This window comes from Eretmochelys imbricata, chromosome 2, assembly GCF_965152235.1.
Source record: "Eretmochelys imbricata isolate rEreImb1 chromosome 2, rEreImb1.hap1, whole genome shotgun sequence".
NCBI classification, from domain to species: domain Eukaryota; kingdom Metazoa; phylum Chordata; order Testudines; family Cheloniidae; genus Eretmochelys; species Eretmochelys imbricata.
In genome coordinates this window covers 183,514,672-183,534,381 of record NC_135573.1, presented here as the reverse complement: position 1 = coordinate 183,534,381, position 19,710 = coordinate 183,514,672, and the positions used below count along the sequence as shown (strand labels likewise).

The 19,710-nt window shown below is 41.8% G+C and overlaps 1 protein-coding gene and 1 long non-coding RNA gene across 5 annotated transcripts in view; one reads left to right on the top strand and one right to left on the bottom strand.

Moving 5' to 3' along the window:
- Positions 1 to 7,471, bottom strand: part of LRRFIP2 (LRR binding FLII interacting protein 2) — a 137,861-nt gene extending 130,390 nt beyond the window's left edge. For all 3 annotated transcript variants that reach the window (XM_077811068.1, XM_077811069.1, XM_077811070.1), the window contains exon 1: positions 7,059 to 7,471. The gene's annotated coding sequence lies outside the window, so the exon portion shown is untranslated. The remainder of the gene's footprint in view (positions 1 to 7,058) is intronic.
- Positions 7,472 to 7,815: 344 nt separating this feature from the next.
- LOC144261466 (uncharacterized) lies at positions 7,816 to 19,183 on the top strand. 2 transcript variants are annotated; one of them, XR_013345286.1, is made up of 3 exons: positions 7,816 to 8,181; positions 10,421 to 17,530; positions 18,703 to 19,183. It is a non-coding gene; the product is annotated as an uncharacterized LOC144261466 (long non-coding RNA). The 2 variants fall into 2 exon arrangements; XR_013345285.1 differs by lacking the exon at positions 7,816 to 8,181 and having other exon boundaries at positions 9,801 to 17,530.
- The last annotated feature ends 527 nt before the right edge of the window (positions 19,184 to 19,710 follow it).

The window sequence follows — 19,710 nt, the reverse complement described above, 5'->3', positions numbered from 1 at the left end:
AGGAAGGTGAGTAAGACTCCTGTGATATCTTTAAAGAAGCAGAATTACAAGGCAAGCAATTTTTCTCTCTCTACAGATACCATTTGCACCAGCTTTCCACTCTTGCAGAACAACTAGTGTGTGGGATGTTCTAAACTAGTGAGACAACAAACAGAGCAACAAGTAAATTAAGCAAGACAGGGTGGATACATTTAAATCAAGCAAATTAAATCACCAAGTGGAAAGCCTTGATTTAAATCAATTTTTATCAACTTTTCCATTTGTACTTCAGTTATTTTCTAAAGAAAGGTGCATTCTTATTGGTTGATACAATCATTAAAACATGAATAGAGCCTTTACACTGGAGTTGGTAAATCTTTTTGCTACCTAGGAGGGACACTATGATGATATGTTTATTTAAGCAATTGTATAGCTTAATATTTTCAGATTCTTATTAGTTGTACACTTTTAGTATGTTAGAAAATGATGAATGATACATTGTCCCATTACTAGAAAACTGACTTTTTGCTCATTTGTGTCAAGCTGCATTAGGATTTAACTGGAATTAAACAAAATGTTAAATGTTTTGGATACAAATTTCTCTGATCAAAATGTGTTTCCTATTTATAACAATGATACAGTTAACCCATCTGTTTACTAAAAGTGAATTAAACTGATTATTTCAGGTCAGCCTAGGAACATTGTCAAATATGCTTAAGTGAAAGTGACTGGAGCTTAAGTTCCTACTCTTTGAAAATGAGAGCCTCTTAAATTATTTAGACTGACCTATTGTGCCATATTTATAAGGCTTAACCTCAAAAGTTAAAGAAAGAATTGGGGAAAATTTATATAGAAAAGTAACCTTTAACTCAAAGTTTTTGAAAGAGGCTCACGGTTTCAGCATATTTATTTTTATTTAAATGTTTTGAGAGTATAAAAAAGTTTATCTATAACATTTTGTATTAAATTCAGATGTCATTTTAAACAGTTTTTAAAAAGTAAAAATAAGTAAAACAAAACAAAAATGGTTTTTTTTTTGATAAAAGAAAAAAAATTTAAAAAATTTATCAACCCTGTTGAATACAGTTTAAGCACAGTGTGGGAGCCAGGACTGGTGGAGTTCTGTTCCCAACTCTGACACTGACTCTCTGGCCTTATCTACACCATGGAAATCTTGCAAAGATTTCTCACCACTGCTTATACTAATCCAGCTCCACCAGTGACAACAATGTTGGGAAACCTTGTGTAGGCAGCTACCGGCATTTCAAGACTAGATGTTCTCTGGGCTGGGTTAAATCTTTTGGTGCTTAAAATGTGATGTTAATTGGTGGCTGATCTACACTAGGATTCTCAAAGTTGCTACCCCCAGGGGAGGTAACCCAGAGTTAACAATTTGCAGTATTTCCCTAATGGAGATGGGAAATGCTATATAGATACAAAGTTGCTTATTAGAGCGCAACTCTGGTTTATGTACAAAGCCATCCTCCTCGAGATAAGACATGCTATTGCCATTGTTGCAGGGAAAAGGGGATAACTTGGAAATTAAAAGGAAAAATCCTATTCTGTTACTATGACAGGTAATAGGGCCAAATTCACCACTGGTGTAAACTGTGTAATTATTGACTTCAGTTAGGTCCAAGCCACATATGCTAACAGTGAGTTTGGCTTGAGAGGGGGAGGAAGAATGTCAAGCATAGAGAATCTTTTTAAATAAACCAACAGTGGCTCTTGTTCTGTGACAAAGAACTACACCATTAAATTAATCAGATTCACATTTAATTCTTGTATTTAAGTGGTGGAACTTCAATACTGTGCATTTTACTAGTATTATATTTTACTTGTAGAGTGCTATACGTTTTCATGGCGGCCTCTGAAGGCCTGTCAGACAAGTAACTGTTCTGTGGAGTTTACAATCTAAACGGGATTAATACAATTTAAATAATTAAAAGACAGGGTAGGAGCAGAGAGTCATAACTGATCTGTGGTGGACCAGGGTTTCCCATGTCTAAAGTGCCATTCATCCAGCAATCTCAAAAGGAACAGATGTGGTATCTTCACTCAGAGTAGTACCTTACTCTTACTAGTTTGCTTGATTTTAATGGAACATGGTTGGAATTTGGAATTGTGATTTGTCACATGGTTAGAGCCCTAGGGGGAGGGGGAGGGGATCACAATTCCAAATAATACATGGAAATAATGAAAACAGTACAGTATCTGCTGTTAGAGAAATTGTGAGAGGTAGAAGCTGGCGTCCATGCACACTGGTCTTGTGCTCAGTGCTAGCAGTTCATGTTCCAAACGGCAATGGTGGCTACTATGCCTTGCAAAAGACAAAAAGAAGAGATGGATTCAGGCAACTTTAGAATGGGGTACAGAAAGAGGTCCCTGAGGGCTGTTTGCACCACACTGCAACTTTTCCTGCTACTTGAAGCCACATGTCCTTCTGCTAGATAGCTTTCATGCAGCCAGGACTCAAGCCACCTGGATATGCCATACCTAATCATTTCAACCCTGTCAATAATCAAACTGCTACTGAGAGGGCTCCTGCACTGGGATGGAATGAGGTACACTTTGGGGATGATCCAAAGCCAGATTCTCAGCATGATGATATAAGCATGAGTAGCTATAAACACAAAACACACAAAACAGATTTATATTTTTATGGGCCAGCATTGGGCTATGAGGATCATTTGACATGCCTGAGCTTTGCCAGGACTTAGCTACCAGAGGTATCTGTAAAAAGCCCACCGGAGCTTCTTTCCACAAAGGATGAAGACAACAACTCCTGTTAATACTTTCTTTTCTTATTACGAAGTGCGGAAGACCGCTCAGCCTCTTGTTCAAGTCAATGGCTAAGAAATTCACTTTCAATGTGTCCCACTGGAAGAAGTTCTAATACATCACTCCCACTGGTCTTGAGACCACTTGTCCTAAATCATGTTCCCTACCACAAGACTCTGTGCTCAGTTCTATGTACCAGCGCTTTCTTGTGCTATACACGTCTCTGAGAAACAAGGCTGGCCTTTGGACAGATGATCATGAACCCATGGATACTTGGTACGTGCTGGATAACACAATAAATGATAAGATGCAACATGCCCAAGGCGGAAGATTTGTTGCCTTAGTAAAACCTGATGTACACCAATTAAAGCTTGCCCAGTGCCTTGTGTCTAAATAAGGGTATGAGAGTTACAATGCCTTAACACTATTGGTCAGTAGGTGTTGAGACTACAAAGGTGTTTAAGACAGGGAGCTTTTGGCTGAATAAGGTTGAATCTACCATTAAACAAAAACAAACAAAAATCAACCTGGAAAACTGGCTTAAAAATATTCACAGCCCACACATGAAACTCCAGCTCCTATTGGTGCTGTCTGCTGAATTCTAAATTGTAGTTACTGACTAGCTAGTACTCTGACACCCTCAGCTGACAGCACCAACTGCACTAGCAAACCTGATGTGCCAGTTATCTTACAGCTCCACAAGGGAATGAATATGCTGGCATAGCTACAGCAGCAGTGACGTATTCTTGGGCTGAGAGGTGTATGGTAATTGATGTCTTAAAAGTACTGGTACCTGGGCGGCCACTATCATGCCAGGCAAGGTGCAGAGGCTCACTTCACACAGTGGAATCCTTTACAGAAGATGATGTGATTACAAAGCACAAATACTTTGAGAGAGGCTTGCTGAGTTACACTTTATGGGCACTGATACTCTTTAAGGTGCTAACACAGCAGCAGATCAGAGTTTATATTTTACTTCAGGCTCTTAGATTTATTCCTGGAGCTCTTAAACTGTTCGTGCCACTCAAGACAAAACATACCATGGCACTATCTAAGGTATCTGTAGTTTGAGGAAAAAGAAAAGGAGTACTTGTGGCACCTTAGAGACTAACCAATTTATTTGAGCATGAGCTTTCGTGAGCTACAGCTCACTTCATCGGATGCATACTGTGGAAACTGCAGAAGACATTATATACACAGAGACCACGAAACAATACCTCCTCCCACCCCACTCTCCTGCTGGTAATTGCTTATCTAAGTGATCATCAAGTTTGAGGGGAGATGCAGGGGAAGAAAATAGCTAGGCTTTCAAAAATCACTACCCAAAGTAGGTAAACATGCTGGAGATACAGAAGAACAGAATTGCCAAGTCCTAAAAATGCTCTGGAACTCTAAATGAAACTCTAAATGCTAGACTTAGTCCAAGGCAAAAGGTTTCTGTATTAAATTATGGACATGCTCTACAACTTGGGATAGGCACCAGGAAAACTGAAAGAAATGCATAAAACCAAACCAAAAATAAAATTATTCTATAGAATTACATTATTATCGCAAAGTGAGATTTAATATGAGATCAGATTTTTATTTCACAACTAAGTGAACAACATTATAACATCACCACCATCTTTTCAGACCCACATTTTAAAAATAATTATCTTCTCACCAAATTTCATAAGGGACAGATTAATTCACTGAAGATACATATTGCTATTACAGACCAATGTTCTATTTTCTAATTAATTAAAAAAGCAAAAACCAAAACCCCACAAACAAAAACCATGGTAAACAGGTCACATTCTGAAACATAGTATGTACTAGAAACAAACACTAAGAGCCTCAACATTTGGTAACTGAAGTACTTAACAAGCGCATAAAGTAGTTAATGCTGTAAAATGACACTTAAATTAACAAATATTTTTAAAATAGTATAACTTTAATTTGTCAGCATTCTTTTAATACAGAGAACGTTAGATCTTGGGTTTGGCATGTATAGCACACCCTCACACTTCCCTACTATTTCATTAATTATACAATATATGCCTAATACACAAGAGCGAAAACTAAAGTTATTTCAAATATGCCTATCACTCTATTACTTAGGCACCACTACTATGAAATATTTTCATCATATTGAACACATGATTATCTATATTTTTAAAGAACTTATAAAAAGACTAACTATCCATTACATACATTTACACAAATCTGTTATCTAGTTTCAAGAGATTTTCTACATTGCAGTAAATACTGTACAACGGAGGGATGAATTCCTTTCTTTAGGAGTCATTAAATGTAATTTTGTAACCACTAAAAAACAACTCTTCAAATTAATCAACTAGATTACTTCCCCTCAAAATTTCCTGCTCTTGGCAACAGAAACCAGAGCTTGAATTGTGACACACTATTACGAACGCATTGCACCATATCACAAACATTTACTACAAGTATCAACCACTATATCAAACCTCCTTTTTGTTTCTCTCCTCCTCCATAAGCTCTACTTATAATAAATACCTGTTCAGCAATGTGTCCTATCAAATTACAAGTTTCTCAAGAGGCTGTATCTAGTAATGTTCAGACAACAAGTTGTACATTAATTGTGAGTTATGCTTTTGCTGTTTATTTTTAAGACCTTTGTCATACCCAAAACTCAGTGACTTCGCTTCCTATCTGAATCACACTTTCCAAAATTCACGTTAAAACACTATGTCATCTTCTATATATTGGCTAAAGAGAGAATCATGATGAAAATGAATTCTTTCCTTTGAAGCAATTCCACGGATTGCTCTAGAATGGACACCACCACTATTTTGCCTGATGCCCCTTTCACAGAACTTTCCTCAGTCCTCATACTTAACTATTCCCAGATCCAGCTCAAGAACATTGTCAGACCTTGCACTGTCAGTGAGCTTCTCTCAATTCCTGTTAATTCTGCACTCTCTTTCTGAAAGAGAATTATACGATCCCCAAGTGATACCTTGTATTTCTATAGCACCTTAAATCAGTTCTGACATCATGCAACTAGCCAGTGACGCATTAGGGAGACAATACTGTTACCGATGCATCCGATGAAGTGAGCTGTAGCTCACAAAAGGTTACGCTCAAATAAATTTGTTAGTCTCTAAGGTGCCACAAATACTCCTTTTCTTTTTGAGGATACAGACTAACACAGCTGCTACTCTTCAACTGTTAGCTCAAAAGACATTTTAATTTTTTATGTATTTACAGGCACAGTAGACAGTAAAAAATAAAAATAGCAGCTAGGAAGTGATTTAACTTACCTCCTCACAGAAGAGTTAGAGATTTAAGACAGTCTCCCAAAATGCTGGAAACTAAGCCCTGCTCCCTTAGGAAAATGAAGCCAATCATATTCATCTCTTCAACCCAACCATGTGTTGTTAAAGGTGTACCCAAAATAATTGCTCAATCAGATTAGATTGAAGATATCAAAAGATCTATACTTCTCCTCTCAAACTTTGAGAATCAGTGAAATACTGGAAATGTCAACAATGCTAACTACCATCATTTAAATGAATGGGGTACCCATACATCAGACCTTTCATTCCAGGCTCTCTGCAAATACAGGCAGACACTACTGCGTCAATTACACTGTGGTCACATTTTTAAGGTTTTCCATAACAGCTAAACAGCACTCCTTTTCAAATGAAAGCAGAGACCCCAAAGAACAACAGAGAAGCCTGTCTGAACCCCTGCAATAGCCCTTTTTGCCCACCCTGGGGGGGCAAAGTCAGCACTTTGGAAAACCCTGCAGGACGTATTGGTAAAGTGCACTGAAATACTCATCTCAGAGGTGCTGCACAGAAGGATTCCGTACTCAGTTTATTAGAGAAAGAAATAAATTTCAACAGTGGTAGTAATTTAATCCCAGCACGTCAACACTGAGGACAGTATCTCTTGGACAGGGCATTGCCCCCTTCTCACCGCACCTGTGAAACCATCAGTGGGCATGGGGCAACTGAATAGCACGTGGGGAATCCCACACAATAAATATACATGAGATGTATGCAGTATACATACATACCAACACCCCATATATAAATCCACATACCATATACATCTACAATACATAAATATTCAAATTTATTGCAGGCTGCAGTGGGGGGTATTTGAATATTTGCCTTCTTTTTCCTCTCAGGTTTTCAATTACCACCCCGCTTCCGCCGCAGGATCGGGTCCCTCCCAACCCTTCGCCTCCCCCACAGGAGCGGGGTCCCTCTCTTCCCCCCGTCCCCATTTCTCCTCGTGACCTGCAGGGTCACGAGCTGCGAGTCCCTTACCGAGGACAATCCACTGCAGGTCTCCAGCGCCGGGAGACGCCTGACACCCACCCCGTGAGCCGAGCACCTCGCTGGTCCCGGCTCCAGGCTATTGCCCACAGGAGCCCAGGGGAAGCGGGAGGTCCGGAACCCACAGCGAGGAGCCGCCCTGGGTGAGCGCGGTGCTGCCGGGCGGGGCACCCCGGGCCCCTGGCAAGGAGCTGCTCTTTCCGAGCAGGAGACAAGAGAGAGAGCGGCGATGCCCAGGCCCCCGCGCCGGTGGCTACAGCCACATCGCCAGGCCACAAGAACAGCGGTTATTTTCAAATCGGTCTCAGGGTTCCATGGGCGGGGGGAGCGCGCGGTGGCGGCTACGGGGCTGCGCCGGCGGCAAAACAGCAGCGCCGCGGCTGTAGCGGCTGAAGAGGCTCTGTACGTCCCACCGCGCGCGCGCACATGCGCGCCGAGCTCCCCTCACGACTGTCCACAGGGGCGGGGCGGCGCCACCCCCGGCTACAGGGCGCGGACGCATGCGCACAAGCAGCCAGGCGAGGGGCAGGCTTTCATTGGCGGAGCTGCGCCCTAGGCTCGGCTTCTCGGGAGGGAGCCTGGGCCGAGCCTGCTTGCCCCTGCGGAGCAGGGAGCAGCTTCTGACTCGGACTCTGCTCCTGTTGGCTGCTGAATGCACTCGGAGCCGGCTGAGGTGTGATTGCTCAGCCGTGGAGGAGACGATTGGCAGCGTGAATCGCTGTGGCCTCTTTGACAAAAGTCAGTCACTTGTCGTTAAATGCAGTGGTGTGGGGGTAAGGGGTTTGCTCTCCCTTTCCACGTGACCGGCCCGCGCTGGAAGAACTGGGTGCTGGGCGGAGACCGGCGATTTTAGGAGGAGGCACACCCGGCTTGGGGCCACCTTTGTGTGTTTTCCCTCCGCCCCTGTCCCAGGGTACCGAAGGAGAGTGACGCTCTTGGCAGCCGCCTGTCAAAACGTCCTCGTCACCGCCACTCGGCCAGCTGCTCCTTGAAAGGGGCAGCAGGATCCGCCAGCCCGGGAGGGCTCTGTTACACTCCCGCTGACCCGGGAGATGCGGGGACAGGCGGCGCCAGCCCCCCCCCCAATTAGTCATTAGTATCCGCACTCGACGAGGTGAGTCAAAACTGTGGCAGGCAGAGGGAGGTTCGTAAGTTTTTTCTGCCTTGCGAGGTTGAATAAAGTGATCTGGATTGTCATAATCTTTCCCCCAGGGAACCACGTACCCCCAGCCTCAATCAAGGCTTTATCCCCTCACCTCGCCCTGCAAAATTGATTCAGCCTTGGTGTTCTCACTTCCAACTTCCCTTTATTTCACTGCCCAAACCTTGAATTCTTTTTCTTCTAAATAGCACCCCTTCACAAGAGCACTGACAGTTTTGGGGATGTTTGTGACATTTCTTGGGGCACCCAGGGCTGAGAGTCACCTTGTTACTACCTGCCTCCAGCATGAGGGAATCTTGATTGTCTTAGCTGAGTGTTAGCTCCCTACCACAACCAGACTGTCAAGCACTCTCCTATGGACCAGGCCCTCCTATTGCCTTGCGGGTGGACAAAAGGTACACCCCAGCCCTGAGTCCCTTCAACGTAGCTCCCTGTAGTATATAGCTCCTGATCACTTGATACCCACAAAAATCCCAAATCCTCTATTCTCTAAGGAACAGTGTATAACAGTTTACACTCCTGCTCCTGTATTAGGCACAGCACTTGAGTTTAACTATAAAACAAAAATAATTTTTTTTAAAAGCATGAGAGATGGGAACAAATTGTTACATATAAATCATCATCATAACAGGTCTTCTAAAACCTAAGCTTAACTAACAAGTTGTTCTCCTGTTTATAGAAGCTTGTCTCACCCAAAGTTCATGCCAGCATTTTCAGCCAAGCCTGGTTGAGATCCCTTTCTTGTAAAGCAAGCCCACTGTCAGTTTACTTCCTAGGTGAAGGATGCTAGTGCCTCTTTTTGCACCCCCAAATATATCAGAACAGATCTTTGATGTTCACCTCAAGATAGGGTCTCCCTCCCTGCCCCGCCTGCTGTTTATGTCATTCTGTCAGTTTCTTTAGCTCTTCATTAGCATTTGACTTAGCATGCTAATAGCCTCTTGTTGTATGTTATACAGTACATATTGGTCCCCCAGCCTTTATCTGGAGGAGTTTGGCTCAAGCCACTCTACTGTTTTGACCTACACACCTAGAGAACATAATTTGCAGTATATAAACATAAGTCCTCACATGTTCTCCATAATACTTCTCACAATGGTTATGTGACAAAGGCTTGCAGCAGAGACCATACATGACATTATTTTGGTGAACCCAGGGGATTCCTGTACAGTTAGACACCCTCATTGCCCTCTGCCAGTTGGCATTCAGAGGTTCTTGGGTCACAGTGCTGATGTATGGGTAAAGGTCCCTCATTTGTATTTACATCATATAACAGTTTGCAGAGGCCCCAGACAAGAGTGGAGTGGAGCTCCATTGTGCTAGGTACTATACAAACATATATACAAAGATATGTGCCAAAGAGTTTACTTATCTAATATGACATCTAGGTGGTGGGAGGAAAAGGAACAGAATCAAATATATACCATTTTTATATATGCATAGGGCCTGATCCAACACCCATTGAAGTTAATGGGAATCTTTCTGTCCATTTTAATGGGCTTTGGAGGAGGTCCGTACACACTTACAAGCTGTTTTCGTTCCTGTAAATAGGTAAAGTATCTACTGTCCTCATCTGCACTTCAGCTTATCAATAACTGGCCAATTTCTCATAGGCATCAGACAGATATGAGGAGAGATCTGGAGAAAGGATAGTGGAACCTAATGGATCAGTTCAGTGAGGGCATGCCATGTGTAAGGGCCAGCGTGGAAAAAAGGCATGGGTGAAAACGTGAGGAATGAGTAAGTAAATTAAGTGGCCGTCCTAATGATAAGGCCTCAGTTACAAATACCTCCAAAGCCCTCAGTAGAAACATAATTCTGTACCACTGGGGGAAAAAACAAACAAAACCAAGAGTAGAATGAGGAAGGGGACAGAGTGAAAGAACTTTGGCAGTGACAAAGTCAATATTTGCCAACCCTTAAATCTGCCCTCAGCTGTTACGATCCTAATTCAGAAAGTGAGACTTTGTTATAGAGGAGACAACTTTCACACATACTTAAAGAGTAACCTCCTTAGAAGTTTTGCTAGTGTTTCATACTTTTTCTTTGATAATTAAAGATATTCAGGTTTAAGGAAAAAATGGCCTGATCCTGTCCCACCCTCATTCCTCACTTGATCATGTAGTGCAATCATCATGCTTTACTTGTAATATGTTAATTTTTGTGGTAATAGATGGTGATCTCACTGCAGGGTGAAGCAGAAATGTTGATGCACGGTCAAAAAGGCACTCTCAAACACGAAGTAAAAGCAAGAGAGAAAGTGACTGATCTTGCAAATGATAAGTAATCTCTTGTTCAGAGTTGATTCCTATAAAAAAATTCACCTACTGATTTTGTGGAATTTATGATTGTTTAGTGGGAGTCTTCATAAAAAAATATTAGGAGCATTTTGGTTTGGTTTAGCTGGTGACAGCAACCTTCTAACTTCTATAATATCCTTTTTAATACGAGTTCTTCCTAGCTCTGTTTGGGCTGGCTATGTGGAATCTTCTGAAATGTTCTAGCTTTGTGTGGGATGGCTTCTCTGGCGACATACTGCTAGATGTAGGAAAAAAGTTTTCATTTGTGTTTGTACATTTTTTTATGATGAAGTATTGGGATTTGCGTAATGTTGTTCTCTTCATATCATAGGCAGCACATTTTTCTTTAATGATGCAGTCAAGAGACTCCCCACTTGAGAGCAGACATGAATTTTTGTGGTTTAAAAGGGGCATTTGTTTACTTTTCTGAGAAGCAATACACTGTATCGTATGCAAACATTCTGCAGCGGTATGACATGCAACAATACCAATTCATAATACAATCTCACTGATAGGTGGCTCAATAGCCACCTTTCTAACAAACATTTAATTAGAAGCATGCAAATGAAAAGATCATGTTTGACTCTCTGTTTTGAAAGGACTGAAATAACTGTACAGAGAATGGTCAGTCTGTAAAGCCTTTCAAATTGCCACTTAATTAGCTTCCAATATTACTGAATTATCAATTTTTCCCCACTAAAAACTGCTGGATGCTCATGCTTAATTGTATGCGGTGTTTAATGTTGCCTGTCATTCTTGTGGTAATTTGAAAGGTGGCTCTCTAGAGAAATAGGTACAAGAAGCTGTATGACCCCCTGGGAGAAATGGGGTTCAGCAAAATTCTGAACACTTTCTAAAATATGTTGACTTTTTCACAGAAAGAATTCCAGACACTGGAAGGATTTTTTGAGAGAGTGTGTCATATTCTAAGTTTCTTTTGTCATCTCATTTAGTAAAAAACTCAAGACAGACAGACAATAAACTCGCAGGTCAAACAGCATATCAATTTCTCTCTCTCCCCCTCCCCTTTTTTTTTTAATTAGAGATTTTCAAAGTGAACACATGTCCAATTAAGGCCTTGTCTACACTAAACATTTTTTCTTGAAATTTCCTACTGTATATACTATTGTTTCATCTCCACTGGCGAGAATTTGAATGTAGACCAATTGCCAGCCGCTGCTGGTGTTTTGAACTATCACATCATCTAGACCTGTGCTGAACAGCACTAGATAACACAGTGGTGGCTCATCTACACTAGCACTCTCATTTTTGCTACTGCCAGTCGAAACATTTTAAGTTAAAAAAAAAACTAATGTACAAACAGCTAAAAAATACATTTGGAACAAAAACATCCATATGCAATTCTACTACTACATGTATGTGAAGGGCCTAGCTGTGACCCTAAGAACTGCCTGTGGGAGGAAGCTATACTGAACTGCTTTGTTCTGTTTAAGCATTTAAAGGGTGAAATCTGCATTCTGCTTAAACAGAAGATCACACTGGGAAACATATCCTGTAGGAATCTTGTAATTTGATTAGTGGGAACAGTTTCAGTTATGGCTTGGTGTCTGCTTCCTGCAATAAAGTTCTGATCTGATGTATACCATTTTAAAAAAAGACTTTCACAGTGAAGCAATTTTGAATAGAGAGTGCATACAAAGAAATATATTTGCCTGGGGTTTGTTTGCTATTAATCAAAATACTTGATTTTGGATGAGGGTTCTCTGTACCCCTCACTTTGGCAGTTCTCTTCTTGCAGTGACGCTTTAGCTCGGAGTTCTGATGCTATAATTTATTGATGAGAAAGTTATTGTGACATCACACATTCACTATTATTGGCTAAATTCATCCCTCATGTAACTCCATTCCTTTCCCCCTTTTGTGTCCTCCCACTCTTGTCTCTGCCTTCTTCTTCCCCTATGCATGAAACAAACTTACAATCCAGTCTGTCAGGCCTCCTTTTCTCTTCATTTTAACTCTTCTAAACACTTCTTCAGTCAGACCCACCCACAAACAGTAAACCACATCAAATGCCTTCTGAAACAACATTACACGAGTAAAACAAGGGAAGCAGTAAGGAAGGGGGAATAGGAGAATACAGAGATTGCTTTCTCCCCTGGGTCTCCCAGCACATTTTATCTATATCACCTTTTACATTGGAAATTCCTCAGGGCTGAGATTATCTTAATAAAAATATGATCTGGTATAGCATAGCAGTCACACTTACTATCATGGAGGGGTGTGTTGAAAATCTCTTATTATCATAGTGACTAGGAGGCCTAGTTATAGACCAAGACCATATTGTGCTATGTGCTGTACAAACACAGAGAAAAAGACAGTCCTTCCCCCAAAGAGCTTATATCTAAGACAAGAAACAACAGATGGCTGCAGACAGGAGAGTACATTCTTACTGAAGCCTTCTGGATAGATCATTGGTAGGGCCCTACCAAATTCATAGCCAAGAAAAACACATCACGGACTGTGAAATCTGGTCTTTTGTGTACTTTTATCCTATATTAAACAGATTTCACGGGGGAGACCAGCATTTCTCCAGTTGGGGATTCGGACCAAAACGGGAGTTGCAGGGTGGTCGCAAGTTATTTTAGGTGTGTGGGTGGGTCCCAGTATTGCTACCCTTACTTCTGCGGTGCCTTCACAGCTGGGCAGCTGGAGAGTGGTGGCTGCTTACTGAGAGCCCAGCTCTGCAGGCAGCAGCGCAGAAGTAAGGGAGGCAATACCACATCATGCCATCCTTATCTCTGTGCTGCTGCTGGCTGCAGCTCTGACTTCAGAGGTGGGATCCCAGCCAGCAGCTGCCACTCTCCAGCTGCCGAGGTCTGAAGGCAGTGCCAATGCCAGCAGCAGCACAGAAGTAAGGTTAGCAATACCGCAACTCTCCCTACAATAACCTTGCGACCCCCACCACCACTCCTTTTTGAGTCAGGACCCCTACAATTACAACACCGTGACATTTCAGATTTAAATAGCTAAAATCATGAAATTTTCTATTTTTAAAACCCTATGACCATGAAATTGAACAAAATGGACTGTGAATGTGGTAGGGCCCTAATCACTGAAGAGTATGAAGTGACTGTTGGAGGCGATTACACACAAGGTGAAAAGCTGTGATCAAGATATTATAGCTGTAAAATAAAATGATAGACCAAATACTGGAAGAGGCATGCAGCCTGGTATCTGAAAGTCAAAAGCTGTTCTTTCTAGCTTGTCTGTCAACAGCAAGAGATTTTGTAATTGCTACTTAGTTAACAATTTTATTGATGACACATGAGTCAAAATAGAATCCAATTTACTGTTCCATAACAAATCTCTAAGGAATAAGTCTCAAATGAGTCTGCAGGACTAGCAGGAGTGAAAAGCAGTAACAGCTTATTTTTTTCTCAGAATGAAGTAGACTTGTCTAAACACACAGATCTTTTGAGTATGTACATGATTTTTATTTCATACTTACTTTTCAGACCGTAATCACACTTATGTAGGAATTTTATTACAACACAGTTTAACCTGGCTTCTCAGTACAAGTGGGTTTTAGAATTTATTGCAAGTCTAGTGGATCTTGTTATTAGAGATAGTCTAGCCCCATAAATGAATGTAAGCCCAGTGTAATATAATGACTATATTTTAGTCTTATAATATTATATAAGCCCAAATAATATAAATTACTTCCACCCAGTGATGGTGTACCCACAGAGCACTCGTAAGTAAACTAATAATCGGCACACATGTAAGATATAGTTACTGTTTCTTTGAATCCCTCCTTTTTGTATCTTACAAATCGACTACTGCTGTACAATTCTCCTCAAGAAATAAGTCAGAAATGCACACACTGTTTGCTTAACAAAATACTCTCAACCAACTTAATTTACTGCCTTTTGATTTCAGTGGAGCCTCCCTCACATACTCCAGCAGTGAATCTGGTTGTCTCATGTATTTCATTTTATAAACAAAATAAATCAAATAGCTTTTAAAGGTGTAAAATTCACCTTAGACAAGAGGATATGTTGGTTTCCCATTAAATATATTGTCCAGATTACTCAACCTGACTGCTGCATGTTGTTTCTTGCCACTCATCTGTGCTTTGTCTCCTTCTCACATTGCATACATCTGACATTAATTTACAGCAGATTCCCTGGAGGTAAGGTAGATACTTCATTTATACATTTGGTGTTAAATTATAGGAGCAAAGCTACAGTAAACTATTTTAAATTTATCAGGGATTGAAATGCATTTCCCTTGTGAGAAATATTAAACCTGAAAACTCCCAGAGTCCAAATTGGTTGCATCTTCCTAACACGCTTGGCCATTCTTCATGCCATAACCATTAGCACAGGTTTAGATGCTTATGGGACTGATTTTCACGTTATCAGTAAAGCCACTGTGAAAACTCAGCACACCTGAAAAATCAGGTCATTACAATTTAATGCCCCACTCCTACTAAGACGTGTGTAGGAGTTTGAGCATATGAGTAATTCTGTTGATTTCAACTAAACTACGCACATGTTAGAAGTTAAGCATGTGTCAAAGTCCTTGCAGGTCAGGGGCTTTACAAGGTAACATTTACTAATAGGGTACATAGGCCAAGGTCTAAGACAACAGCAGTATTGTCAACCCATTATTTTAATACATGTCTTGCAACATTTGGTATTTTCTGACAGCCCCAGCTGTTGAAATTATGTGAAGATAAGAATTGTAACTTTTTTTTTACTTAGGGTGTTTCTATCCTTCATGCTTTCAGAGAATTGCTGGAAAACATGACCCGAAAGACTGAAACACCAGAAGTCAAATAAAAAGGCCCCAAAATAGTTATAAATAGATCTCACTATTTTTTATCCAGTCTCTTGATTTTGGGAGGCTGAACCATGATTTTTGAATGCTAGGGATTGTCACTATTTTAATAGTAAACAAATGTCAACTTTTAGAGGTCAAGAGGAAAAAAAAGTGATACACATGATTTTTCCTAACACTTTTCCCTGTTCCATTTATATTTAAAGGGACTTTCAACTTAAGATAAATTTCTCTGTAAAATTTTTCCTACTGAAGTTAATATGATATGTTAACCTATAATGGTAAACAAAAAGAAAAAACATTTATTTTTTTCAGTTTGCTTACAGTGTTGTGAAATATGCATAGTCATTTTCACTGTTTATTGAGGGGCTTACCCCAACTACAGGGAAGAGAAGAATTTTTAGAAAACTAGGAAAGTATAAAAATACAAGAATTTTTGGTAGAGGGACTCGAAACCGTGTCTAGTACGTGAAAATACTTTAAGCAATTTTTATTGACTAGCTTTCAAGTTGACAGTTTCCCTTTAACTCAACTGAGTATTGAATTATAGTGCCGCAGTAACAGCTTACTTGGACTTTTGTATCCAGTGAATTTGTGTATATATTTCAAGTTGTATCTGTTTGTGAAATTCTCCACCCCTAAACTGGAAAGTATAAAAAATGTGAGGGCAAGTTTTTACATTCCTCTGCTTAAAGTGTAGCTGTACTCTAAAGAATGACTTATTTAAATTGCATGTGGGGTTGCATATCTATCTTCTCAATTATTCATGTATCAAATGTTTTGTCTTTAAGATGTTTTTTCTACGTGCCAGCCATGTAAACAGAGTCTGGGTTTTGAGCGGTAAAGTGCATTTTTTCTATCTCATGCATCAGCATTAATAAGAGGCCAAATTATGTCCTAAATTACATGCATGCATTACCATTGTTTTAAAATCTATGGTCTCACTGACACCTATGCCATTCCATTGAAGTTGTATATGTGTAACTGGTTGAAACTTTTAGAAAAAAAGTCTGATGGTGCAAGAAAAAGGAGCTTAGGGTTTTTTGTAGTTGTGTGACAATATTTTTGCAGATTTTTATTCTTAAAGCCAACACAAGTCAGCAGATCTGACTCAGCATATACAGTGAGGTTTTACTATGTTTAGTATGATTCTGCTCTGAAAAGTGGCTATGCAAAAATGACACTCTTATTCAAACTTGCTTTCTTTTTCAAAGATCTTCTAACTTTAGTGATACATTTTTAGTGCTTTTTACTCTGGTTAGCACTGCAGAACCAGCACAATTAAGCCTTGGTCTACGCTAGGAGTTGAGGTCAAATTTAGCAGCGTTAAATCGATTTAACCCTGCACCCATCCACAGGACGAAGCCCTTTTTTCCGACTTAAAGGGCTCTTAAAATTGATTTCCTTACTCCACCCCCAACTAAGGGTTAGCGCTGAAATCAGCGTTGCTGGGTCGAATTTGGGGTACTGAGGACACAATTAGACGGTATTGGCCTCCGGAAGCTATCCCAGAGTGCTCCATTGTGACCGCTCTGGACAGCACTCTCAACTCAGATGCACTGGCCAGGTAGACAGGAAAAGGCCCGCGAACTTTTGAATTTCAATTTCCTGTTTGGCCAGCATGGCAAGCTGCAGGTGAGTGCAGAGCTCATCAGCAGAGGTGACCATGATGGAGTCCCGGGATTGCAAAAGAGCTCCAGCATGGACCGAACGGGAGGTACGGGATTTGATCGCTGTATGGGGAGAGGAATCCGTCTGATCAGAACTCCGTTCCAGTTTTCGAAATGCCAAAATATTTCTCAAAATCTCCCAGGGCATGAAGGACAGAGCCCATAACAGGGACCCAAAGCAGTGCCGTGTGAAACTTAAGGAGCTGCGGCAAGCCTACCAGAAAACCAGAGTGGCAAACGGCCGCTCCGGGTCAGAGCCCCAAACATGCCACTTCTATGATGAGCTGCATGCCATTTTAGGGGGTTCAGCCACCACTACCCCAGCCGTGTTGTTTGACTCCTTCAATGGAGATGGAGGCAACATAGAAGCAGGTTTTGAGGACGAGAAAGATAGCTCACAGCACGGAAGCGGAGAAACCAGTTTTCCCAACAGCCAGGAACTGTTTCTCACCCTGGACCTGGAGCCAGTACCCCCCGAACCCACCCAAGGCTGCCTCCCGGACCCGCCAGGCGGAGAAGGGACCTCTGGTGAGTGTACCTTTTAAAATACTATAAATGGTTTAAAAGCAAGCATGTTTAATAATTAATTTGCCCTGGCATTTGCGCCTCTCCTGGATGTGCTCCCAAAGCCTTTGCAAAAGGTTTCTGGGGAGGGCAGCCGTTTCTGTCCACCATGATAGGACACTTTACCACTCCAGGCCAGTAGCACGTACTCGGGAATCATTGTAGAACAAATTCCCCTATTTCCCCTTGTTTTTTTCTACCCCCCCCCCCCCCCCGACGTTCTGGTTAAACTTGGATTTATTCTGGAAATGGCCCACCTTGATTATCATGCACATTGTAAGGAGAGTGGTCAGTTTGGATGAGCTATTGCCAGCAGGAGAGTGAGTTTGTGTGTGTGTGGGGGGGTGAGAAAACCTGGATTTGTGCTGGAAATGGCCCACCTTGATTATCATACACATTTTAAAGAGAGTGGTCACTTTGGATGGGCTATTACCAGCAGGAGAGTGAGTTTGTGGGGGTGGGGGCGGAGGGTGAGAAAACCTGGATTTGTGCTGGAAATGGCCCAACTTGATGATCACTTTAGATAAGCTATTACCAGCAGGAGAGTGGGGTGGGAGGAGGTATTGTTTCATGGTCTCTGTGTATATAATGTCTTCTGCCGTTTCCACAGTATGCATCCGATGAAGTGAGCTGTAGCTCACGAAAGCTCATGCTCAAATAAATTGGTTAGTCTCTAAGGTACCACAAGTACTCCTTTTCTTTTTGCGAATACAGACTAACACGGCTGTTACTCTGAAACCTGTCATTGTAGAACAAAGCATTGCAGTGTATGTTTGCTGGCGTTCAAACAACATCCGTTCTTTATCTCTCTGTGTCATCCTCAGGAGAGTGATATCATTCATGGTTACCTGGTTGAAATAGGGTGCTTTTCTTAAGGGGACATTCAGAGGTGCCCGTTCCTGCTGGGCTGTTTGCCTGTGGCTGAACAGAAATGTTCCCCGCTGTTAGCCCCGGGGAGGGGTGAGGTATGAGGGGCTAGCCACGCAGTGGGGGGGGAGGCAAAATGCAACCTTGGAACGAAAGCACATGTGCTATGTATGTAATGTTAACAGCAAGGTTTACCATGAAAGAGTGTACCCATTGTTTTATAAAATGTGTCTTTTTAAATACCACTGTCCCTTTTTTTCCTCCACCAGGTGCATGTGTTTCAAGGATCACAGGATCTTCTCCTTCCCAGAGGCTAGCGAAGATTAGAAGGCGAAAAAAATGCACCCATGAAGAAATGTTCTCTGAGCTCAAAGGATTCAATGCTGAGGCTGCTGGAGGATCAAACTAATATGCTCCAGCATATGGCTGAGCTGCAGAAAAGGCAGCTAGAGCACAGACCGCCGCTACAACCCCTGTGTAACTAACTGCCCTCTTCTCCAAGTTCCTTAGCCTCCTCACCCAGATGCCCAAGAATGTGGTGTGGGGGCCTCCGGCCACCCAGCTACTCCACCCCAGAGGATTGCCCAAGCAACAGAAGGCTGGCATTCAATAAGTTTTAAAGTTTTAAATTTTTAAAGTGTTGTGTGGCCTTGTCCTTCCCTTCTCCACCTCCCCTCCTGGGCTACATTGGTAGTTATCCCCCTATTTGTGTGATGAATTAATAAAGAATGCATGAATGTGAAGCAACAATGACTTTATTGCCTCTGCAAGCGGTGATCGAAGGGAGGAGGGGAGGGTGGTTAGCTTACAGGGAAGTAGAGTGAACCAAGGGGTGGGCGGTATCATCAAGGAGAAACAAACAGAACTTTCACACCGTAGCCTGGCCAGTCATGAAACTGGTTTTCAAAGCTTCTCTGATGCGCACTGCGCCCTTCTGTGCTCTTCTAACCGCTCTGGTGTCTGGCTGTGCGTAACCAGCTGCCAGGCGATTTGCCTCAACCTCCCACCCTGCCATAAACATCTCCCCCTTACTCTTACAGAGATTGTGGAGCACACAACAAGCAGCAATAACAATGGGAATATTGGTTTTGCTGAGGTCTAACCGAGTCAGTAAACTGCGCCAGCGTGCTTTTAAACGTCCAAATGCACATTCTACCACCATTCTGCACTTGCTCAGCCTGTAGTTGAACAGCTCCTGACTACTGTCCAGGCTGCCTGTGTATGGCTTCATGAGCCATGGCATTAAAGGGTAGGCTGGGTCCCCAAGGATAACTATA